Raw genomic sequence first — 25729 nt, 5'->3', positions numbered from 1 at the left:
TACCATGAAATCTGTATGAAACATACATTGTTAAAATGTATGTTAACATACATTAAAATATTCAAACACAGAAAAATTATTTAAAGAATGATAAAAAAATACACATAATATATATAGATATACACACATACAGTTTTTATAACAGTTCTTAAACTTTTTTTTGCAGTTTAAACTGCAAAAATAACTAAGATTTGCTTTAATAATAAAACACACAACAACAGTAATCTTAATTTTGTTTTATTTGTTATCTGCAAATACAGCCTGTGATCAACATTTAACAAAGCATTTTTTTATGAAACTGGTTCTCCCCACTGGTTAAAACTACTGGTCTTTACTGTGAGTTTTTTTTTTTTTTTTAAACCTGTACTTTGAAATGTACACAATTTAAAACATGTAAACACACGTTAAAACGCTGCACTCACTCAAGATAACAGTCAGCCACAAAATACAAGCAGAATGAACCCTTTACACAATACAGAATAGTATATAAACTAAATGGAAATGTATGAAACAAAAAGAAGCTGGCATGTGAGATGTCTACTCACGCCATTCAAAGTCTGCAATGTTTGTAATCAAAGAAAGAACCTTGGGATTTAGGGACTGCTGTTTTTTAGATTGCTGCTTCTCCACTTTTGTCCCCCTATCTGGATTTATCCTGAAAAGGCATCTGTGAAGACAGAAATACACTTGAATAGTGCTACAAACATTTTTCATAATCAGCAATTCTGATGAGCCATATAAAAAGTATTTAAACTGAGCTAGAGAGGTGACAGACATATCTAAAGGTATAGTTCACCCCAAAATAAAGTTGTCATCATTTACTCAACTTTAAGTTGTTACAAACCTGTACACATTTATTTCTTTTGTTGAACACAAAAGATACTTTGAAGATTTGTTTGTAACCAAACTGTTGATGGACCCAATTGACTTCAATAGTATGGAAAAAAATACTTTGGAAGTCAATGGGGTCCATCAACTGTTTGGTTACAAACATTCTTCAAAATATCTCTGTGTTCAAAAGAAGAAATTCATACAGGTTTAGAACAACATGAGTGCAAGTAAACGATGACAATTTTATTTTGGGGTGAACAAGTATCTCCCATTAAGCAACTGTGCCTACAATGGCTGTGATGCGTTCCAACAACCAGTGTTAAAATCTGATGCCAGTGTCAACATATCCATAGATCATAAAGGAAGTGTTACACCATGTCCTAACCAGCCGTGACGGCGACACACAACGATTCTATTTTAGAAACTGCTTCTATTTTTCCGCGACATCGCGGCTGGAACTACAACACAAAGTATGGCAATGATAATCTCAGGTACTGTTTATGTGTTTTATTTAATGTTAAAAGCATGTAATGTGACTTTGAATATCATTTATTGTTCCCAGCCTTGTAGCCGTACTACCTCAGGTCTTACAATTACACAAATGGAAACAAGAACGTTCAAACTTGATTCTATAACAAAGATTGTTTTAATAACTCAGTATGTATTTTTAATAGTTTAACATGGTGTAATGTGTAAAATAATACATTTTGATTTATTATGTTTTTAACTAAATTAATCTCTGGGGCCGTGCACTTGCCGCGGGAGCCCGCCCACACGCTGTTCTGATTGGCTGTGGTTTTTGATTGATTTTGTTGCATCTTGTAATCGTGTCTGGTGTGGACAGGCAAATTGCTTGTCGCTGGAATCTTATCGCATCGCGTCTGGTTAGGACACAGTGATAGTCGCACCACAAGATTGATGGAAGGTGAGAATGTAATGTCCAACAGGGAAAAAATTGTGATCTATTAAATCAGAATAGACAGTTCATAATGTACCAATACCAGTTGTCTTCCCACAGATGCCAGAAATGCACAGCGTCTGCTCATTTTGCTCCTGTCATTGAATAAATGTTGTAATGATCTTGCCACCAAATAAAATTTATCTAGACCTTCTTCTGTTACCGGTTTCATGTCCATTAATTTCCTAAATGGATAATTGTTTATCTATCCATCTTTGGGCCATATATACACACTTTTTGTTCTTCAGGAAATGCATTTTGTGGTTAAACTTTAAGTCTTACCTCTGCATGAACTCCAGAGTTGCTCCAAGTTCCAGTGGATAACTGATGTTGAGGCAGTAGTAGGATACGAACATCATTACAAGGGCATCACCACAATTTGTAACCCCATCTTTCACGATGGTCTGGTCCACAGCAATCATCAAGTTTTCAGCTGTGAGGGGAGAACTCCCTACAGTACATAGGAAAATAAGAAAAGTCAAAAACATTAGGTTAAATGAAAAGTCTAACATCACGACTGTCAAAAGACCACAATATTTGGCTTGCATATTAGCACAAGAAAACCTTACTATTCTGGGTTTTACCTTTCCATTATGTTAAAAAGTTAAGGGTGTCCACCAAAAAATAATTCTCACAGTAACTAATGTATTTTCAAAACAGTATGACAGTTTATCTGTGTAATACAAATTAAGATATTTAAAAGTTATCAGCTGTTTTGATCCAAACAATGTAGATGAAAGGCAACCAACATTGAGGATACACAAAGATAAAAGCATGAATCCATTTGACCCATGAGGTTAAATCCAAGTCTTCTGAAGCAATACAATCACTTTACTGTTTATAAATATAAAATGCAGTTGTAACTCTCAATTTAAAATCACATATAAAATAAATAAGGCCGTAAAGTGAAACCTAATTTGTCTATACATTATGGCAATGGTGATTAATGAAATTCTATGCTAAAAGAGATGTGACATTTTGTATGTGATGTGGATGTACACTAAAATGTGTTATGATTTGATACTGTAGTTAATAAATCTCATATAAAGTGACCATATTTGTTCAGAAGACTTGAATTAAAACACGAGTAACGTGGATTACATTAAAGGTGAATGGTAACCAACAAGTTCCATCAACGTATGGACATAAACAGCTGATAACGTTCTGCAATATCGGTGTTCTAAAAATGAACAAGTCAGACAAGTTTGGAATGACATTATGGTGTATAAATGCCAATTTTCTGTTTCGGCTTGACTACCCTTTTAATCAACTTTTAAAAAATAATTAATTTAGTTCCATAATGCTAGTGCTACGCTGATGAAGGTCTAATTGCAGAAAATGCTTAACCCATTAACAAGATATACTTAAGTTCACTAGAATCTCCAGCCAGCCCCTGATTTAATATGCCTGTATCAACCCATTCATAAATTTAAAAATGCCTTTTGCTTAAATGGGATAAAACATAAAATACCACATACCACACACAACGATGCAAGGCGTGCTGGGCAGTTGATCAACTTCAGATGGCAGACACGTCTCATCAACCATCACAAACATCTTGGCCTGATCTTCACTGAAATGTTTCAGAAGCAACATCACACATCCAGGAAGATAAGGATCTAGATGCTTCGCTTTGGCACTTTCAATGCCTTCTAAGATGCCCTCTATTTTGCTGTTCTTCTTGTCATGGGACATGAGATATGAAATGACTCTTTCACATTTACTTGAGATGGCTCCTCTGTCAACATCCATATCTGTTAGCTCTTTGAAGTGGACCATTATCCCGCACATCTCAAACAGATATGGCCACTCTTTTACCAAAACAGGGGTTTCCATTCTACTTATGTCGCTTCTCTGAGTGTAGAAAGTAGCCAGCATTTTTTCTTGAATACTTTTGGCGTTCTTGCTTTTGTTTTTGTGCATGTTCTTTAATTCTTCTTGTGCACATTTCTGAGTCTCCTCAGTTTCACCCGGTGGCAGCCGTTTTGGTTGCCAATTTGTGCAACCATATGTATCCACTCTTCTTATCTTGGAAGGTGGGTCTTCTCCCTCACTTGCACTGAACGTCTGTCTTTTCAGGTAAAGTGAGGTTTTCCCTCTTTTCATGTTGTCAAGTCTAGCCTGCAGCTGCTTGGTAAGGGAGTCATAACCACTACCAACAACTTGATCTTCAATAACATCTCTAAATGACAGAGGATATCTTGAAACAATCTTCCTAGCAATTTCACATAGATGTTTCTTCCCTGGTGTAGGGCAGATGGTTAGAATCTCTCCTAACATCAGGCGAATCATTTCACGTCTTTCACGTCCTGTTGGCCGCTCTTTATTTTCGAGCTTTCTGGTAAGTTCTGACGGCATTTTACTCCAGGGTATCTCAAAATTGAAGTGCCAGTTGTTATCCACTGGAGTGTTTCTATGAGGAGTTGAGACTTCACTTGAGCTTGAGGAAGACTGTGGAGAGTTGGAATGAGCTGCACTGTATTCATCTGGAGAGGGCAGAAAAAAAAATTCAAAATAGTTCATTAAATTTTAGCATTCACTACTGGCCTATGACCAGAAGACATGCCACAACTCGAGTACATTTTTGATGGAGTGTGAAAAAACGACAACAAAAAACAGCTACTGTATGTGAAACACTAATCTATTCTACCAGGCTTAACATCGAATTTAAATGATAAAGCATTTTCAATTGTAATATTGATACATCACAGTCTAACCCTAAGCCTGAACAATAGAATATCCCTTATTGTATTGTTCAGGCTTGTTTGTCTCAGATCAAAAGACATTAATAATTAGAAAATATGCTTCAATTAAGCCAAAACATTTTCATCACACATACTTGTAGATGGATGGTCTCTGCATGGCATTGTTCCTGTGTGTGTGCTTATACATCTTTCTGGCTCAGCTCTGGTAGGCAGATCAGGAATCTCTTTGGCATCCTTTTCAGCTGGACAGAAGACAATAGGATTTAGGCCTGCAAAATCTTTCAAAATCGCTTTGCAGAACTCAAATACAACTGATCCATTATGTTGTGAGGATATAATATTTTTTATGTGTTTACAACTTACAATTAAGTATACTTACAAAAAGCTTTAAATCTTGCAATCAATTTTCGAGCTTCAATTGGCCTGAGGGTATTAACAAGATCTTCCTCCTGGACATATTTTAAATCTTCCATGGTTTCCAAACCCAAGGTCTGAAGAGTCTCTAACAGCAGGTCATTTGAACTTGAATTTGGCAGCACAGAGTAAATGAAGTCAGAAAGACCACTGTCTACATCATCCATCACTAAGAAAAGAGAGAGTCAGACATTGTAATTCAGTGTTAGCCCAAATAAATATCCAAAGTGCAATTCAGCCCAAAAGGAAAATGTAATGTATTCTTCATTTCTTAGCTTCAGAGGCAGCCATTCCATGATCAGCTTTAAACATTAGCTTAATGTGTGTGTAGATTTGTTTCTGCATCTTTGTGAAGTGGTGACCATTTTTATCACTATCTGTTTTTAACTACGCAAGAATATGTATGGAACTCTGTTATTGAAAGTTAAATTCTAAAATGTAATTTCAAGCATTTAAGGACCTCTTCAGCCATACTCAAGTCCTGCACAGTCTACTGTACTCATCCTTATATTACCTAGTGCTCACACAGTCACAACTCAGCATTACATTTCCTACTCAATATCTACTTTGCTATGTTTGAGAGAAATTACTCGAGTTCCACAAAAAGCATAAGCAGGCAATGGATAGTAATCCAACAACAGCTCTCCATTTATGCACATCATGCCTCCACATGCTGTGTGAATTTCATACAGTCCAAACTCAGGTAAATACTGTGAACCATGAGGAGTTACAAGGAAGTACACATTCTTATCCATTATTAGCATAAGTTCGATTTGTGCAAACTCTGTTGGCATGCCAGGACCTATGCAAAGAAAAAATCCCTTTCTGTATAGTGTGCCTTTCCACTGTATCTCAGTAGATGCTTCAAGAGCACACTGATCAGGCAAGCTTGCTTCTACTGCACTGCGTACTGCATCACTGTACAACTCTGCATGGAAAGGGGTGGATTGTTTCACTTGCAAAGTAGGAGCAAAGACAGAACTTGAGTTTAGATATGTTTGCAGAAGTTGGTGGTTATTTGCAAGTGTCTGGCACACATTTTTGAAATTCTGTGTTCTTCTCACACATCTTTTGAAATAAGAATGCTTGCTTTCGAATCTCATAGTCCACAATCTTATGAGTGGGCCAAACTTTAGAATCAAAGCAGGATAGTGGCCCATGTAATGGTGCTTTGGTTTGAGTTTATGATCAGGAAACATCTCCTTTCTTGTTTCTAAATACTCCACAATGAGAACATTGAGCAAAGCAACTTGAGAGTGAGATATTTTAGGGGCACATATTAATTCCACAAGTTCTTTCAGCTGGACTGTCAGCTGCCATATCGGATCATCCGTTTCGGCAATCTTTTCACCTATTACAATAGGAAGAAGCCTCAGGAGAGACCAGTTTTCTGTTGCCTGGCCACCTATTTTAACTCCCTTTTCAACAACCTCTGAAGGAGTAGAAGTGGCATCAGATCCCTGATAGCTGAACTGCCTGATTCTCCGGTTTAGCTGACTGTAAGTAAAGAATTTCTTTACCTTCACAAAGTGCTTGATGTACATGGCCAAGTCATATGCCACAACTCCTTCAAACACATCATGTCCAATACAAGGTGGGAGGCCAGGCTGGCTGACATGAAAGTAAGTGAGGGAATTGAAAACCGAATCAAATTTTAAACCCCTGAATTCTGTCAGGGCACCACTTCTTATCTGTTGTACTGCCTCATTGTAGTTTTGCACTGTTCGAGGTGGTGCACCTTTTTGGAAATCATGGAACTCACTTCTAGTTACCAGGCAATATCTACAGAAGTAAGTGGAGGTACTGAAGTTTTCTGTGAAACCTCCAATATTGTGAGACCCCAAATTATCTCCAGCAATGCAAAAAACTGATGCCTTAACAACATGCCCAGATATCACAAGCCCATTTGTCTCCAGTTCCTTGATATCTGACAGCATTGTGGAGAACACTTTGTCGTGGCCAAAATATTTAAAGTGTTCTTCCCTACACAAGAGCACAAGCTGCAAGTTTTCAACACTGGAACGATAAAACGGGTCAAGGTTGGCCAGTGTAAAGTAAACCCCAAGGATCTTGTATTTTTTTTTTGCTGACCCAAGAGGATTAACAACCTCGAAGGCATCTTGATACAGTATAAGCTTTATACTTATACCCGACTCCCTAAACAGTGTATTACTCTTGTAGACAGATCCATCTCTCACATCACTTAGAACATGTGCAGAAGTTTCATCTTCATGCTTTGTACATTCTTTCCACACAATTGGGTCTTTTAGCAAAGCCTGCAAAGTCTCTTTTATTGGAATATACTGAGCAAATTGTTCCTTTCGATTATCATCAGTGCCTAAACTAATAGTTTGAGGATGCACATAAGAGAAGTTTGTCTGAAAATATTGCCTTCTCAAATACTCAGAAGAGAGTGCAGGGCTACAGGATGCATGCAAGCTAGAACCATTTAAATTTGCCAGAACATCTTTTATTTCTGACTCTGTCAATCTCGTATTAGCTTGCAGGACACCTTTAAGGTGATTTGTTGTGTACTGGTGACACACATCACTGAGACTATCTACTTGTTCCACAATCATCTGAATAGTGGATGAAGGTACAAGGTATTTGGCCTGTAACTTCATGTAAAACATACACAAATTTCTCATATATAGCCCTTTCATATCAGGTGTGTCCAGGATATCCTCAGGCTCGTCAATGCTTACATCTGACGGACTTTGAGCAACATCAAAAGACTGGCTTGGCACAGAATCAACAAGATACATAGCTGACACGTGCACAGATGCAGCTTTTTTATGATTTCTAGAAATGTGTGCAGTAAAAGAGGACCTCAATGAAAAGGCTTTGCCACAGCCTTTAAATGGGCACTTCACCTCTTCTTTCTTTGAAACATGCAACTTTAAATGATCCAAAAGATCTTTCAGATCAATGCATTGTTTCTGGCAATGTGGCTTTTCACATTTCAGTGGACCCTGTACGGTTTCACATTGTGACACGGATGACCGCCTATGGTGGCGCAATATATGACTTTTAAAGGAATTATACTTGGTAAACTTTGATTTGCACCCAATTACACAACATGCATATTCACCATGTGCTTCATTTGTGTGTAATTTTTGATGATTTACATACCCTTTCACTGTTTTCATAGAAATGCCACATATAGGACATGTGAAAGCATTTAGAACACTTGCCATATTGCAAACTTACTTAATGTTTGAGCTTGAAGGCTTCTGACTGATCTCAGTTTCAGAAGTTCCAGATAGCTATTGTTCCAATTCCTGGTATGGAATCAAAAAACTGGAGGAAAAAAAAAAAAAAATAGTTTGCATAATGTTTGTGCAAAATTACATTACAATAAATTGTAACACAGCAACATCGATTTTCTTTATTTACTTGAGTCTCAGATTCAGTCACAAAAAAATCAGTAATTTAGGCATTTCTGAAACAGTCACTCAGTGTTAAGCCTTTACAATTTGAAATAAAGTGTGTTTGTTTCTTAAACCTTTACAATCAATGTGACCATCTAGCACCACACTACGAGTATTTTCCTCATGTCATTTTAGCTGTATATCAATTACACAAAATTTGCTGACATTTTTTTTTGAGAATCGTGGATGCTTTTGCTAGAGACTGCTGTTAGTGTACCATTTGAAACCAAAGGCAACGTTGACTTATCACTTTAACCCAAACAATTATCTTTTTCTAATAATTTTGACGATGTTTTGGGCCAGTTAATGCGCTTACATGCGCAGCATATTTGAAAGCTGTTGCTAGCAGTGGTCAACTTTAGTAAGCTAACTAACTTTTTTAGTTAGCCAGCCACGTGCCACGCAGTCACGGCCACAAAAAGTATTGTGTTGAATTTTTGAATGTGTCAGTAAATATTTTCGACGTTACCTCTCTCACAAGTGTTGCTTCCTCGAAAACAGCGTAATAGACCGCTCACCAGCGCGCCAACGTCTTCATCCTGTCGCTTGCTTCTTTCTGCGTGCGTCACCAACGTAGCAGAGGTGTCAATTCTGATTGGCTTAAATAATTATTGCCGTGAAAATGATTTGCTGAGCACAGAGGTTTGTGATTTGTCTTTTGCATTGGTTTTCGTAGCTTATTATTTAAATTGCAACGGTCTTTTTTTAAACAGCTAAATTTACCATACCATACCAACTTTATTTGTTAAGCACTTTACAACAACCAATGTTGTCCAAAGTGCTGTACAGAAAAAACACATAAGTACAATTAATACGCACACAATAAAAGCATTCAAAGTAACAAATTAAAACAAGCAAATAAAGTCGACATCTTACTATGTGTCAAAAGCCAAAGAGAAAAGACGTGTTTTAAGACTGGTTTTAAAAACAAAAAAAGAAGAGGCCTGCTTAACACAAGTAGATAGATATACTTTTAACTAGGATATCTCTATTTTTAACAGATTTCTGATAATCTGTGTCAAGCTAAGGGGTGTCAGAAATTAACACAGTTGTTACAGTATTTCATGTGTTAAAAGAGGCCAGCAGGTTAATAAAAAAACTTTATTTTTACAGTTAGTTTGGTTACAATTATCATTGAAAATCGGTTAAAAAAACAGATATATACTGTATTCCATTTATACAAAGTTTCTCTGTTAAATTACGTCACACGAGTCAATAAACAGTTTTTTTTTGTAATTTTAATAAAACATTTCTGTAATTTAAAAAAACAGGGAAAACACTGTAAAATTTACTGGCAAAAACTGTAAAAAAATATATATTTTTTACAGTGTACTGGAGCTAGATAGATTATATAGTTATAGACCCTCTGCAGACATAATGAAAAAGCATATATTTTTGCAGACTGAGTTTGATCTCCTGTCAACAAAGCAGGCTGAATATCTTATTTCTAAATTAAGACATGTGTCCTATGAGCATGGGGACAAGGCTGGGCGAACACTTGCTCATCAGCTAAGACAAAGGACTGCCAGTCAGTCCATCCCTGTAATTAACAATGAGCAAGGCTTAAAAAATACTGATAACCTTAAAATTAATACATGTTTCCAAAATTATTATCAGTCACTATATACCTCCGATTCATGTGTCGATCCTCTTTCCCTGGAGGACTAATATACATATCCCTTCTATAGATCCAGTGACGGTTGCTGATTTGGAAGAAAATCTCACGGTGGAGGAGATAGCTTCAGCAATTAGATCTATGCAGACTGGCAAATCACCGGGACCGGATGGTTTCCCAACAGATTTTTTTTTTTAATTTCTCCTTTGCTGTTATCAGTTTTTGAAGAGTCACTTTCAGTAAAATCCCTACCACCAACCATGCGTCAGGCAGTTATCTCATTAATCCTTAAAAAAGACAAGAATCCTCTAGAGTGTAGCTCATTCCGTCCGATCTCCCTTCTTAATACCGACGCCAAAGTGCTTGCTAAGGTCCTTGCGCGACGTTTAGAGGGGGTGTTGCCCTCCATCATTTCACCTGACCAAACGGGGTTTATTAAGAATCGTTATTCTTTTTGTTAACATCAGACGACTTTTGAATATTCTTTATGGCCCCTCTCCATCTGGCACACCGGAGGTAGTTCTCTCATTGGATGCGGAAAAGGCATTTGACCGTGTGTCTTTTTAATACTCTGGAGAGGTTTGGATTTGGTCGTAGGCTTATTTCATGGATAAAACTTTTAGACACATAAGAACATAAGAAATTTACAAACGAGAGGAGGCCATTCGGCCCATCAAGCTCGTTTGGGGAGAACTTAACTAATAGCTCAGAGTTGTTAAAATCTTATCTAGCTCTGATTTAAAGGAACCCATGGTTTTAGCTTCCACTACACTAGCAGGAAGACTATTCCATACTCTAACTACACGCTGTGTAAAGAAGTGCTTCCTCAAATTTGTTTTAAAATGTTCTCCCGTGACGTCTCCATTAGCCGCTGTGCGTACTAATAACAACATATCTGCTTATTTTGAGCTTCAACGCGGCACGAGGCAAGGATGTCCTCTGTCTCCACTTCTATTTGCAATCGCAATGGAACCACTTGCTTTAACTTTGAGACAAAGAGCTGATATCCAGGGTATTCAAAGGGCAGGATTGGAACATAAGGTTTCGCTTTATGCAGACGACATGTTATTATACTTGTCACAACCTCTGACAAACTTACCTACGTTAGTGACTTTACTTACAGAGTTTGGCAAAATATCTGGCTATAAAGTTAATGTTCAGAAAAGTGAACTAATGCCTGTTGGTGATGGAATCAGTCTGTCATCTTTAAGCGCAACTCCCTTTAAAATTAGCCCTAAAAAATTTAAATACCTTGGGATTTGGGTTACGCATGATCATAAAGACTTGTTCGGAGCCAATTATCCACCTCTCTTATCCAATCTAAAACAAGATCTTGAACGTTGGGACCACCTCCATCTTTCATTGGGTGGAAGAATTAATATCATAAAAATGAGTGTATTGCCCAAGTTTCAGTGCCTTCCGTTATTCTTAACAAAATCTTTCTTCTCCAAATTAAATAATCAGATCTCAACCTTTATTTGGAACAAAAAAACACCAAGAATTAAAAGAAGTATACTGCAGAGACCTCGTGCAAAAGGAGGGATGGCACTTCCAAATTTCTTGTATTATTACTGGGCAGCCAATATAAGAGCACTGATGTTCTGGTTAAATAATGACATTAATCCCCCTGTTTGGACAATTCTGGAGGGGGCTTCAGTTAGGTCCACTTCTTTAATAGCATTATTGTGTTCTAAAATACCATTCATTCAATCAATCTCTAGTTTGACCTCTAATCCAGTTGTTATACATTCAGTTAAAATCTGGAATCAATTCAGACTATCGTTTTCCCTTACAGAGTTACCGCAGGCTGCCCCAATTGCTAAAAATTACATGTTTGTTCCATCTATGATGGATGATGCCTTTAAAGTTTGGGTTAGAAAGGGTTTGGTCTCATTGTCTGAACTCTATATTGATGGAAATTTTGCATCCTTTGAGCAGCTGGTACAGAAATACGACATTCCCAAATCACATTTTTATAGGTACTTGCAGCTTCGGCACTTTGTGGCATCGAATTCTAATAATTTCCCATCATGCCCTCCACTTTCTTTATTAGATTCAATATTTGAATGTACATCAGTCCAAAAACAAACTATACGCAGGATTTATGAAATACTCAATATGTATGATTCAACACCCTTAGACTTACTCAGAAATAAATGGGAGACAGATTTAGCTGAACCAATTTCAGAGGAAATCTGGCACAAAATAATACAGGGAATTTTCTCATCGTCCATTTGCCTTAGACATGCTGTACTACAATTTACATTGGTCAAAAGTCAGACTTTCTAGGATTAAAACTGATATAGACACCACATGTGACAGATGCAGGCAGGCTCCTGCTACTCTGCTGCATATGTTCTGGTCTTGTCCAAGACTCTACAGGTTCTGGACCAATATTTTTGGGACTTTTTCTGGAATATTTGGAGAGATAATAGAGCCAACTCCATTTATTGCATTGTTTGGTGTGCCTCCAGGGAATACCAGTTTTCACCAAAGGAAAATTAAAATGTTGACCTTCTGTTCCCTTCTGGCTAGGAGATTAATCTTGACTAAATGGAAAGATCCTGATCCTGCAACTTTTAGCCACTGGGTAAGGGAAGTGATGTACTGTCTTAAACTGGAGAAAATTAGGTATACAGTTAGAGGGTGTCATGATCCGCTCCGTCCGCTCCTGATGTGTGCCACGCCCACCTCGTTACCTCGTGTTCAGCCCTAATTGTGATCGCCTGTGTCCTGTTAAGTCTAGCTTGTCTTTTGTATTTAGTCCTCGTCTGAGTCAGTCTTCCCCAGACTTGTCATTGTATTGTCATGTGCTGTGCTTTGCCCGTCTTTTGTTCAGTAAAACCCCGTTTCCCTGACGTCCTGGCTTGCTCGCCTAATTCCCTGCTCGCCCACATCGCCCGAGCGTGACAGAATGACAAGTCTCAGAAACAAGCTCAGCGCCACCGGGGAAGTCCTCCCCATGGAGAACGAGGTGATTCTATGGACGAATCAGCTCGATCACCACCCGGATCCTGTAGCCCGCCGGCTGGTGGAGAGCTGCTGGGAGCTCCTTAATAGGAGGTTCCGTACCGGCGAGGAACAGCTGCTCCAGCAGGTGAGCGAACACTTGCAGCAGCTGAGGGAGAGAGCGGCTGTTTGGCTACCCCACCCGGGGTGTGCCACCCGGGAACCGCCCCCCGACTCGCTACCAGCCACCTTCCTAGTCACAAAAAGGGCTGGCAAGAAGACGCGCAACCCTGAGCTTCACGCGGCTATGGCCGCTCTGCTTCCCCGCTGCGGGGAGCTGCCCTGGGTCCCAGAAGGCTCCGCTCTCCCCCGCGCCAAAAAGAGACGCCGGGGAAAAGGGAGGAAAATCCACCCGACGACGCTCTTCTTGGGAGCGTGCTCCCTTCTCCCCGCCGTGGAGGACGTCTGTATGACCGATGAGCCCCACAACGGGGAGGACCAACTACCTGTAGAGGCTGGGGATGACCGGCCAGAGCACTATCCCAGAAGAGGTATCAGCGCTGTGAGGGACGCTATTCCCCGCGTCTCAAGAGCCCTTAAAGGGACAGCGCCGACGTGCTCGGCATCCATCCTGCCGGCTCCGGACCTGCCCGCGGCACCGCCGGCTGCTGCTGCTACCACCTCTCCGCCCGCGGCACAGCCTGCTGCTGCCGCCGCCGCCGCTTTGCCCGCGGCACCGCCCGCTGCTGCCGCCGACCTGCCTGCAGCGCTGCCCGCTGCTGCCGCCGACCTGCCTGCAGCACTGCCTGCTGCTGCTGCCGCTGATCTGCCCGCGGCTGCACTGCCTGTTGCTGCTGACGCCGATCTGCCTGCAGCACCGCCTGTCCCGCCTGTTCCGCCTGTCCTGCCTGTCCTGCTGGACCCGCCTGTCCTGCTGTACCCACCTGTCTTACCTGACCCGCCTGTTCTACCGGACCTGCCTGCAGTCCCTGCAGCTGCCACCGCTCCGCCTGCGGTGCAGCCCGCGGTGACCGCGGTTGCGCCCCCTGCTGGCCGCGTGATGGCGGCGCCTGCTACGGCACCCCCTGCTGGCCGCATGGAGGCGACGCCCGCCGCGGCGCCCCCTGGTGATCAGGAGCTGAGGGTGCACGCTGCAGCTCCGACTGAGGCACCCGTCCTGCCGGCACCGGAACTGCCTGTCTCGCCTGTCCTGCCGGCACCGGAACTGCCTGTCTCGCCTGTCCTGCCGGCACCGGAACTGCCTGTCTCGCCTGTCCTGCCGGCACCGGAACTGCCTGTCTCGCCGGTCCTGCCGACGCCTGACCTGCCTGAGGTGGCCGCTGTGGCGCCCCCTGCTGGCTGCGTGATGGTGGCACCCGCTGCGGCGCCCCCTGCTAGCTGCGTGATGGTGGCACCCGCTGCGGCGCCCCCTGCTAGCTGCGTGATGGTGGCACCCGCTGCGGCGCCCCCTGCTGGCCACACGCCCACGGCCCCGTCCGAGACCGCTTCTCCCGACCTGCCCGCGGCCCTACCTGAGGCCGCCTCTCCCGACTCGCCCGCGGCCCTGCTTGAGGCCGCCTCTCCCGACTCGCCCGCGGCCCTGCTTGAGGCCGCATCTCCCGTCCTGCCCGCGACCCTGCGGGCTGCCCTACCTACAGCCTCGCCTGTTGCCCCCAGGGAGGCTCTGACTCACTCGCCCTTACCCCGGCAAAGCCGACACCCCCCAGGACCCCGCCTCTCTGTATCCGGCAAGGGACGGGGACATAGGCGTAGGGCCCGGGTCCCCCCCTGGATCCTCGGTGCCGGTCCTCGGTCCCGCCTGCGGCTCCATGTCGGTCGCCTCCGGGCCCCCCTGCTCCGGCTGGGCGTCGGACTGCAGCCTCCGCCTGCCGCGGCTTCCCCCTCCTGCCTGCCTTCACTGGTGTTCCCTCCTGCTCCCTCCGTGTCCCCTCCGTCACTCCCTCGTCCCGTTCCCTTGGCCCCTAGGTGGTCCCCTCCAGCTCCTTCCTCCCTCTCCCCTGCGGCCCCTCCGGCCGCTGCCCGTCGCCCGCCTGGGCTCCCTCGTGCTCCCCTTGTTCCTCCTCCCTTTCCGTTTGTCCCGCCTGTCTCTGCTCCTCGTCCCTCTCTGTCTCCTTCGTTCACTCCTGGCCCTTTTGTTCCGCCTTTCTCCCCTTCTGTGTCTCCCTTCCTTGTCTGCCTGTCTGCCTTCCCTGTTCTGTGTCAGGTCCTGTCTTTCTTTTCGTCCTTGTTCTTGTTTTGTGTCTCTGTCTTGTTCCCTGTTCTTCGTTGATGGTTTTTGGGTTTTGTCTTCCAGGTCCTGTTCCCCCGGTCTCGTCCCGTCTGTCGCCTCCTCTCGGGCGCGCCCGGTGTGCGCGCCTTTGGGGGGGGGGGGTTCTGTCATGATCCGCTCCGTCCGCTCCTGATGTGTGCCACACCCACCTCGTTACCTCGTGTTCAGCCCTAATTGTGATCGCCTGTGTCCTGTTAAGTCTAGCTTGTCTTTTGTATTTAGTCCTCGTCTGAGTCAGTCTTCCCCAGACTTGTCATTGTATTGTCATGTGCTGTGCTTTGCCCGTCTTTTGTTCAGTAAAACCCCGTTTCCCTGACGTCCTGGCTTGCTCGCCTAATTCCCTGCTCGCCCACATCGCCCGAGCGTGACAGAGGGTCTACTAGTACATTTTATAGTATTTGGCAGCCTTTCTTAACTTTTGCTGAGGGCATGAACGCAGATAATATTGTGCCGTAAAGGGAGTGTGTGTGAAGATTACTTATTATTATTTTAATTTTTTTATGGACATCTGATTGTTATGGCATCCCTGTGTCTGTCTGGTGTTGGGGGGGACGGGGGGGTTTGGTTTTGTGTTCTCTTTTGTTGTGTCTTGTGTTTTTTTTTTCCTGTAAAATTTGAAAATACATTTTTTTTAAAACTTTGATCAAAAATGTTGAATGTTGTTATGATGAGTATTTGAGTTGACTACATCAATTTTCATAGCCATGAAACCATAGAGGTTAAACCATCTCACCTAGTCACTGACTAGCATGCAAGAGCCATTTCTGGGGTTTTTGTTCTCTTGCCCTATTCATCACAATTGCAGTGGATTAAAAAAAAAAAAAAAGCTTAAGTCAAAAAACTGTACTGTGTCATGCTGTGCAAATATTCATCCAGCACCAGGGGAGTGGGCGGTACCAGGAGCTGCACAGAAATGAGTATGACAACTGTCCTAACACTTTTACAGACATATGTTAATCATCCCAGGACAGGACTGGCAATCAAACACATCCCTACACCAATAAAATATAAACCACTAAGGGGACAAGCCCTGTTGATCTCCAAAAAGTTTTCTTCTGTCTTGAGGTCATCATTCTACAAAACCACATATCAGGAGGGGAAACCCACCAAGACCACAGCTTTCAAATCATCAAGATAAGTCAGAACTGAGGAGGAAAGCTTCGATAGAAAACAAGAAAAAGCTGTAAGGTCCTTTTTGGTCAGAGTCTTTCTCACACTGTAAAACTTTACTGTAAATTTACAGGCAATTTCTAACAGTATTGTACTGTATTTTTATAAACCAGTATCAGACTGTATATTTAACAGAAAGGCTGTAAATGTACAGTATTTTTCTGTTTTCAGCCCGCAAAAATCGTAATACAGTATCAGGCTGTAAATGTTGCATTATGGGATTGATTTCCTTCGCGCTAAATTTCTTTAAAATGTGAGCAGAGCCAGTGCCACTAAAGCACGAACAATATATACGTTGCATATAAAATGACAGGATAATGCAGCAAAAAGACGAAGATAATACATTTTGTCTGTGACGAAGAGAAATGAAGTTGGTAGCAGATGGATAATTGTTTTCCTGAGCATTGACACGGTAAGACACCGTCGACTGTTTTATTCGATTGCATTTCTGTTTGCACGAGTGGAAGGTTTTTTTGATCGGCGTGTTAATCCTGTCGTTTTCGACGATTGAACATCTAACGTTACATCAAAATTTTAATGCCCGAAATAAGTGTTGTGATTTAACGTAACGTTAACTTAGCCTGCAACGTTACACGTAATGTTAGGTTAAAACCCGAGTGAATAGTTCAGTCTGTTCTTAACTAACTTACTCACAAATTAACTTTGATTTATCTTTTATTTTGTCATTCGGACGACCTGCATTTGATTGTCTGTTCATTTATATTTCAGCAGTTACTTTATCTGATAAAGATCGACCGAGCGCCAACGTAAGTTAATCTTAAAAGTTAATTTTACAGTTATAATTAACTTGTTCATAAAAATGATGTGGTGTCAGTTCTGTGATAGTGCATTTGAATCCGTCTTATCATACTGTCAGCACATGAAAATGCATAGTCATGTTCCTAATGCTTATTTTAAATGTGGTATTCCTGATTGCCCCAGAAGATTCAAAAAGTTTGCTGCTTTTAAGGCTCATATATTCAGGGATCACAAAAAGAAGGACACAAAGACGTCTGCTGAGCAATTAGGTAATGCTTACACTTTAGTCTGTGACATTGGTGTCTGTCAGGAAAGATGTAGTGATTTAAGAAACTTCATTTTACACCTGAAGTCTCATATCAAAGAAGGCACTAGAGTGCCTTGCCCATTTAAGTGTAATAAAAGCTTTTCTTTTGCATCAACACTGACCTCACATATATCCAGGTATCACTGCAACTCCTCAGCAGATAGGTTTCGCCATAATATACTACATTTGAATTTTTCAGTGCAGAGACCACATGGTGAGGAATGCAATGTGGCTGAAGACTCAAATGCACTGTCTGATTTGTTTATGGATTGTGGTGATAGTGAAGAGCAGGTGGATATTGCACTATTGCCAGATAATGCAAATGAATCACTTTTTTTGAAGAATATGGCTCTGTTTTATCTCAAATTGCAGGCAAAGCACATTCTCCCATCATCTGTAATTCAGTCAGTAATTGAGGGGCTGCAGGACATCCATGATATTAGCCAGTCTCATTTGCTACACATGGTAAGTGAAAAATTAACTACACTTGGCATTTCTGAAACTGATGTAAAGAATGTTGTAGACATTATGAAAACTGATGATCTTTTTCGGATGTGTAATACCCATACACTACACACTGATAAGAGGAGAAAGTCTTTCTATAAAGCCAATTTCAAGTATGTTGAACCTGTCCCCATCTGCCTTGGTAAAAACGAATCTGGCAAGGAAAGCTTTGCTCAGTACATTCCCATTAAGCAAAGCTTAGAAGCTCTGTTCTGCTGTAAATCAGTTATAGAACAACATAAAAATTCACGATCTACAGTTAAAGCAAATGATGTCCTCAGTGATGTATGGGATGGCAGTAATGTTGATGACAATGTGCTGTTAAAAGATGATACAGATTCGTTGGCTTTAATCTTGTATCAAGACGCTTTTGAAGTGGCAAACCCACTTGGATCTGGCAAAAAAAAGCACAAAATTCTTGCTGTTTACATGACACTTGGAAACCTGTTGCCTTACTGCAGGTCAGGAATTGACCACATGCAGCTAGTTCTGCTGTGTAAGGAACAAGACTTTAAGTTTTTTGGCCAGGATTTGGTTTTTGCCACTCTGGTACAAGATCTTAAAGACCTCGAGGAAAATGGGGTTCGGTTAGCTGATGGAAAGGTTCACAAAGGTACACTATGCGCAATAGCAGGAGATAACCTTGGATCCCATTACATTGGTGGCTTTGTGGAAAATTTCAGTAGAAGTAACCACTTCTGCAGATTTTGTGAAATTGACCGCCAAACATTTCTTTCAGCACCCCTGACAAAGGCATTAACGAGAACTGTAATGTCATATGAACAGAATCTTAGGGATTTGGATTCAGGTGCAGCTGAAATTGCTGTTGGTGTCAAATGCAATTCTCCATTTAATGACCTAAAGTACTTTCACGTATGCCAGCCAGGATTACCTCCCTGTCTAGGACATGACCTTTTTGAAGGTGTTGTGTCATTTGACCTTGCTTTGTATGTGGATCACCTTGTAAATCAAGAGATGCAGTTCACTTACACTGAACTGAATCGCCGCATTAGCCAGTTTAAGTATCTGGGGAATGATGCACGTGATAAACCAGCTAACATTACTCAGGGTACTGGGAAATTAAGTGGACATGCAGTGCAAAATTGGTGCCTGCTCAGGTTTTTACCTCTTTTGGTAGGGGAAAAAATTGCCAATCCAACTGAAAATGAGGTGTGGCAGTTAATACTTCAACTTAGACAAATAGCAGAGCTCATCTGTGCTCCTGTAATTACAGTCGGTCAGATTGCTTATTTAGCAGTTCTAATTGAAGAGTATATTGAGACTAGAAAGATGTCTTTTCTAAGTCATCCACTTAAACCGAAACACCACTACATGTCCCATTACCCTGAACTCATTGAACGTTTTGGTCCACTCATTCGCTTGTGGACGCTGCGTTTTGAGAGTAAGCACTCGTACTTTAAACAGTGTGCCAGAAAATTGCACAATTTCAAAAACCTGAGTGCTACATTGGCAGAAAGACATCAGCTTCTGCAGGCTTACCTAAATTCAGGAAGCATTTTCCCTGAAAATGTTGTGGCAGAGAAAGGGACAGAATTTCATGCAAGTGACTACAACGATGACATTCAAGGATCTGTTGCATGCTTTCACTTTGAACCAGGGAATACACTGGCATCAAATGAAGTGACAGTGAAGGGCACACTTTACAAAAAGAACCTGCATGTCATTTTGCAGAACAATGATGAGGGAATTGTGTTCGGGAGAATTCAGTTAATTCTTGTTCATAACAATTCCAGTGTGTATTTTGTCACACAAAAATGTCAATCTTTTTGTCTTGTAGACCAGGGAGTTCATTGCTTGACATCTCAAGATAAGGGTTATTTGTGCATAAACCAAGACAGCTTACTGGACTATTACCCACTTCCTAAATACTCTCTGTGTGGCTTGTCAGTTATTGTTCTCCACCATTCTTTCCCAATTCTAGAATAATGTCTGGATTGAAAGAAGCATTGAAAGATGCAGTACTGTCAGTGTTGCCAAGCCTGTCTCCAGATGTTATCAGTCAACTGGTTGAGAAGCTCACGGATCAGGGAGTGGAGGGTTTAGATGATTTGATTTATGTGAAGGAAGATGACATTTTGGAGTTCATCAGACCTATTCAATGCAGGAAACTTCTTAGTGCCTGGCAAAATCAAGGTAGAGATAAGATTGTTTATTTTAAAAAAGTGATAATTTAAAATGTTACATTGCATTACAGTACTTTTTCTGACAGATTTTTTTGTTGTACATAATTTACAGAAAAACAAAACCAAACTGTGGTTTTGCAACCAGTTGATGTTCTCCCATTGGTTCCCTGTGAAGCCAGCACTACTCCTGATGCACGTCCATCATGCTCCTCAAGCACATCAGCAAACAGTCCAGGATCAACTGGTGTTTCACATTCATGGGCTGAAAATTTCAAAGTTCCCTGGAACGTAATGCCTGCAGGTATACAGAGTGCTATTGAGAATGACCAGAGACCTTCCCCAGCTGACCGACGACAAATGATTAGGATCCTTGCTGATGAAATGAAGAAACATGAGGAAAACCCAACCAGATCACAGTGTCTAACTGTTACTCAGCAAATAGTCAGAAGGTATCCAAAAGTGTTTGCTGACATGGTAGGTGACAGGCAGATTGTGGGTGGATATGCATCTCTTCTGTCACAACTGAAAGTACGAATAGAGCATCTTAATCGAAAAAGTACACTCAGTCATCATATGACACAAAGGAATGAAATTGGAAATACTAAAAAACGAAGTTCCACTGATTCTTATGGCTGTACAAGCTGGCAGCCTATTCTTCCACCTGGTGAAAGTTACGAAAGTATTGAAGTTAAGCGTCAAAGGATGGAGGAGATACATCGTCATGAGGGAATCTCTGGAGCACAGAGAGGGGACATTTGCAAACTCATGGAAGAGACCTATTGCCTCCAGCGTAAGATGATTAATGAAATCCCGTCCCATACCATTGCAGATATAAGAACCAAATGGCCATATCTCTTTGCACAGAGACATATATATGGCCATTTTGAGATGCTTACAGACAAAAAAGTGCTCAGACTTTTGGAATCGTCTATTCAGGAGGGTGGACCAAAAATTGTCCAGTTTTTCAAAGAAAAACCAACTAACGAGGATGTTCGGAACACACTCTCCAGTGATCAAAATGATGTTGCTGCTATGGTCCTACAACTACTTCTCGCACACTTCAAAGAGAAATTAGATGGTCTTATCCTTCTGACAGATGTAAGTAGAGATTATTCAAAATTTCACATTGATTTGCAGCATGTTTTATTGTTTGTTTCTGTTGATGATGGTTGTACTGTTTTCTTTTACATTTTTTTCAGGAATTTGCAACACCTTTGGATGTCCAGCAAGCGTTACCTTTGCCAGAAAGTCCACGCCTTATAATTCTTGGTAAGTAAACCTTAAAGCGATACTTTAAGGCAGGAAACAAAATTACATCATGTTTTTTTATGTTAGTGGAATTGATTTTGAAGGTAAGCTGTCTTAAAGGCAGAGTAGATCATTTGGAAAAGGCTAACATTTGCCTGCTACCAAAGCATTTATACGATCCCTCCCTCTAATGAATCACCATTCAAAGTCACGCCTCCAAAACACATGGGTGCACTCGTAATTTTGAAAACATGAACAGTTCCCGATCACACGCTGGGTTACGCTAATGGTGAGCTAACGCGTAAAGTGAACACAAACTACATAAGTAACATATGTTATTACACAACCCATCATAATCGGAGCAAACAATGTACCTGCCTGTCTTTTCTCCAGCGTGTAAATGCAACACATGTTTAGCGTAGTATGACCGTTTTTGATCTACTTTTTTTTTTTTTTTTGTGGCAGTTTCAAGAGCTGTCTTTTTTTTGTTGCTCTTTTGGAACTGCCACTTGGAGGAACAGAGGTACCTGCACTCTGTCCACCATTGTCCTGCTACATGCACATCACACATGAGCACGATTGATAACGTATAATACACATGACGAATCATTGCCCTCGGTCCAATGTTTTTTGATCCTATATCTTTCACACACGATATATATATTATGATAATACCGATGTTTCACTTTACTTATTGATTGCTATCAGGATGTTAAGAGACTTCAAACCAGCATGACAAAAATGTTTCTGGACAGGATTGCCTACCTTGCCTTTATCTTGCTTTAGCATTACCTCCATTTTAGCAAAGAAGCTGTTCCTTTATATGGTGAAAAGTTCACTGCTACAAATGGAAATATACATTATGGTATTTCTTTGTGAAAAAATAACCTTAAGTGTTTGTCTGGTTAAAAGAAAATTAAGTAATGAATGCTGCAGAAAGCTATACTGTAGTTCTTTTAACAGTTATGTTGATTAATTTATAAACATCTAAATAACATAACAGAAAAAGAAACAGTAGGTTTTTTTAGTTCACATGTTTTATTAATCCTTTTTTCATTTTCAGGTCAGTCTCTAAGCAACCAGCGGTGGATGTTGAGCGTGGAAGGTCAGGTTGTGTGTGAAGGAGAGCAGCCCAACATTGTCTCTGGTCTTGCAGCGCTGTTTGCCTCATTTTACAATTTTAACCTCCAGTATCAGGAAGAGGCAGCATGCACCCTTGAGTTTATTCAGAGGTTAGACACTTACGCATTTGCCATTTATATACACAGTGCTGCTCAAAAATGTACACCCCTCTTGCAGAATCTGTAAATAGGTGGATAATTTGGGAAAAATTTATGTTTATTTTAATGTGGTCTTGCACAGAGGAAGTTATTGTTAAACAGAAATGTTAAAGTTCACACAAAAAAACTGAATTTCTAAACAACCCAGTGCAAAAGTTTAAACACCCCTGATTCTTAATACTGTATGATAACAATGAATGTTTTGTCATAGTTGTTTAAGGGTTTCTTGTTTGTCCTGAGTCATTTATCTGTCCACTGGTTTTGAGAAAAATAATCCAGAATCTTTTTCAGCGTTTCTTGATGTTTGAATTATGTCCAGTATTAACAGTATGATGTTACGGTTCATCTTTATACATTAAAGACAATCAAGAGACATACACAACTATTACAACAGATAGAAACATTCAGTGATGCTTATGAATGCAACACTATTCATTTAAAGTGAGGAGGGTGTAAACCTGTGAAAATGATGTAAATTGTTATTGTTTTGTATATATATTTTATTATTTAGTAATGTCCTTTAGAACATTTAAAAATTCATATATGTTTTTCAGGACATTAAATATAAAAAATTACACCAAAACCATTGTAATATTTCAGATTTTGATTTTGAACAAAAAGTTATATATATTATATATATATATATATATATATATATATATATATATATATATATATATATATATATATATATATATATATATATATATACAATGTTGATCTTCCCCAGTTAACAATTGTTTACACCTAATAATACAGTTAAATTGCACTATTACTATACTATTATTTATTTGTTTTTCAAAATAACTGTGTAAAATAAAACATTTATGCATAACTTGCATTCATGTTATTCGGCCTTTGTTCAGCAACTGGGAGTACACAGAAGTATGCGATTTATATTTAAAGCAGAACATGGTTAACAAAGACAAAATGGAAACTTGTTTGATCCACGTTTTGTCAGTAAAGTGCAATGACTGTAGCATAAAATTTTAATTTTAGTAACTATATCCAAACAAATTCTTGAAAGACATCTCTCGTTAAGAGAGAGATATAAAAATAGGCATAAACATTATACTAATTTTTGTTTTTTTGCCTTGTAGACGCTTTCTCGACATCAACCCAGAGCGTGGATCTAAAGCCAAGAAAGGGAAAGTTACGTCAAAGAAGACTGGCCAAATTGTGCAAAAAAAGAACACTACTGTGCACCCACAGGTTTCCTCTCTTCTGAGAAAACTTACAGACTTTGAATGGAATTTTTAGACACTTCCACTATCCACTGTAATTGAACTAAAAGGAAGTAAGGTATAATGCTGTTAACAGTATACAAAAGTACAGCTGGCATTTCTTTATATAATGCGTTTTTTTCCTGCTGACTCATTTTATTTTTTGCACAATTGTAAAATAATTTAAAACCTTTCGATTAATTAGAAGTTAATTTGTGGAGACTACTGAAAAGTTAATTTGTGGACAGTATACTTGTTAATGTTCTGTTAACTGTTCAGTGAATTTATTTCGTACAGCTGACATTTCGACCAACATTTTCTGGCCTTTGCTTTTGAGAAATAAACATGTTAAGTTCTAAGACCTTTGTTTTTTATTTCCATTTGAGACTACTGATAAGGGAAAAAAGTAAAATTTTCTTGTTTTAAGGAAAATTATATTCTGTGTAGAAATACAATTTAATGCAATATATAACACATTGTAATATTGTAAAATTAAGTAGCACAACAGTTTAATACAGTACTTAATAAAGGCATGCTGCCAGAATGTATATTAAAAATTGAAATGTAGTTTACAGTTGTGGTTCTGTAAAAAAACAGAATGTGGCTGGCAACCCAGCTGCCAGTGTTGTACTGTAAATTTACAGGGAAGTTTTACAGTACCACTGTAAACAAAAATTAAATTACAGCATGATACTGTATCTGGCAACTACAGTACAATACTGTAAATGTAGTTTACAGTTGTGGTTCTGTAAAAAAACAGAATGTGGCTGGCAACCCAGCTGCCAGTATTATACTGTAAATTTACAGGGAAAAGTTTTACAGTGCATGACGGTGGGTAAATTTGGGATGGCTCTTCTGATCCTCATGATGTCTTGTGCACATATTAAAATGGGGCAGATATGTGGAGGTGGAGACTCATTGACAACACCCTATGGCAGGGCTATTCAACTCACGGTCCTCGAGGGCCGAGCCCTGCTGATTTTCCAGTATTCCTTCACCTGTGAGCCAGGTGTGAAGCCTCTGACCAATCAGAATCAGTAATTATTAAACTAACTACCTGGGAGAACTAAAAACAAGGCCTGGATTTGGAATCGAGGGCCTGAATTGAATAGCCCTGCCCTATGGTGTAAATTGAAGACTATTAGAGTTCATAAAGATTAACACTGTAAAATCAAGATTCACTGCACACTGTAAAGTGTTAAAGGTAACACTCAATGTGACCCATTTAAACACCATGCAGTGTTAATTTAACACTGGCACATTTGCTGTGTAAGGTTCAAGGCAATGAGTTTCCTTAAATGAACTGAGTAGCCACAACTAGGTTAAAAGTTGTCGCAACTAGAATGTAATAATAAATCTTAAAGGAAGAAAACTGAGTAAATAAAACTTAAATAGTAGCATTTACATAAGGAGGATGCATTTAAGTTATTGTTACTCAAGTCATTTAAATCAAACTAATGAATGCAACTGATGATCTTAACTTGATTTAACTAAGTTGCTTAAATTATGAATACTTAAGTTACTTTTACTCAATACAAAACTTTTTACTTTAATTGTTTGAGTTCATACACTTAAATGATTTAAGGCAATCGGTTTCCTCAAACAGTTTGAGTTGAACTAACTCGTCAGGTTTTAGTGTAGTGAACATGAAGTCAACTAAGGAGAAATGAGTTAATGCAGCAAACTGGAATTATATCGCCACAACTTAAAATGCTCCAGAAATCTAAGTACACTCAAAACAACTGAGTTACTACTCAAACGATTAATTTTTGAGTAAAGTCAAATTTGTGGAAATGAGTGAATCCAATTTTTAGGCAAAATTAAGATCTATTAACTTACTTATTTTATTGAGAAATTTATTTATTTACTTATTAAGAAATACTGTTTAACAGTGTAATGAA

The 25729-nt window shown here is 40.1% G+C and overlaps 2 long non-coding RNA genes across 4 annotated transcripts; one reads left to right on the top strand and one right to left on the bottom strand.

Annotated features, from left to right (window-relative positions):
• Positions 1-221: 221 nt before the first annotated feature.
• LOC111850953 (uncharacterized) lies at positions 222-8879 on the bottom strand. The gene is made up of 7 exons (XR_011984231.1): positions 8809-8879; positions 8119-8208; positions 4874-5077; positions 4629-4736; positions 3268-4275; positions 2072-2240; positions 222-667 (listed from the first exon to the last, which is right to left on the bottom strand). It is a non-coding gene; the product is annotated as an uncharacterized lncRNA (long non-coding RNA).
• A 7539-nt stretch (positions 8880-16418) lies between these two features.
• Positions 16419-24187, top strand: LOC140581145 (uncharacterized). 3 transcript variants are annotated; one of them, XR_011984187.1, is made up of 8 exons: positions 16419-16775; positions 17096-17130; positions 17802-17894; positions 19876-20087; positions 20190-21175; positions 21277-21346; positions 22389-22557; positions 23706-24187. It is a non-coding gene; the product is annotated as an uncharacterized lncRNA (long non-coding RNA). The 3 variants fall into 3 exon arrangements; XR_011984186.1 differs by having other exon boundaries at positions 17093-17130; XR_011984188.1 differs by lacking the exon at positions 19876-20087 and having other exon boundaries at positions 17093-17130.
• The last annotated feature ends 1542 nt before the right edge of the window (positions 24188-25729 follow it).

The sequence above is a fragment of the Paramormyrops kingsleyae genome, chromosome 19, assembly GCF_048594095.1.
Source record: "Paramormyrops kingsleyae isolate MSU_618 chromosome 19, PKINGS_0.4, whole genome shotgun sequence".
Lineage (NCBI taxonomy): Eukaryota > Metazoa > Chordata > Actinopteri > Osteoglossiformes > Mormyridae > Paramormyrops > Paramormyrops kingsleyae.
This window is presented reverse-complemented; position numbering and strand designations above follow the sequence as displayed.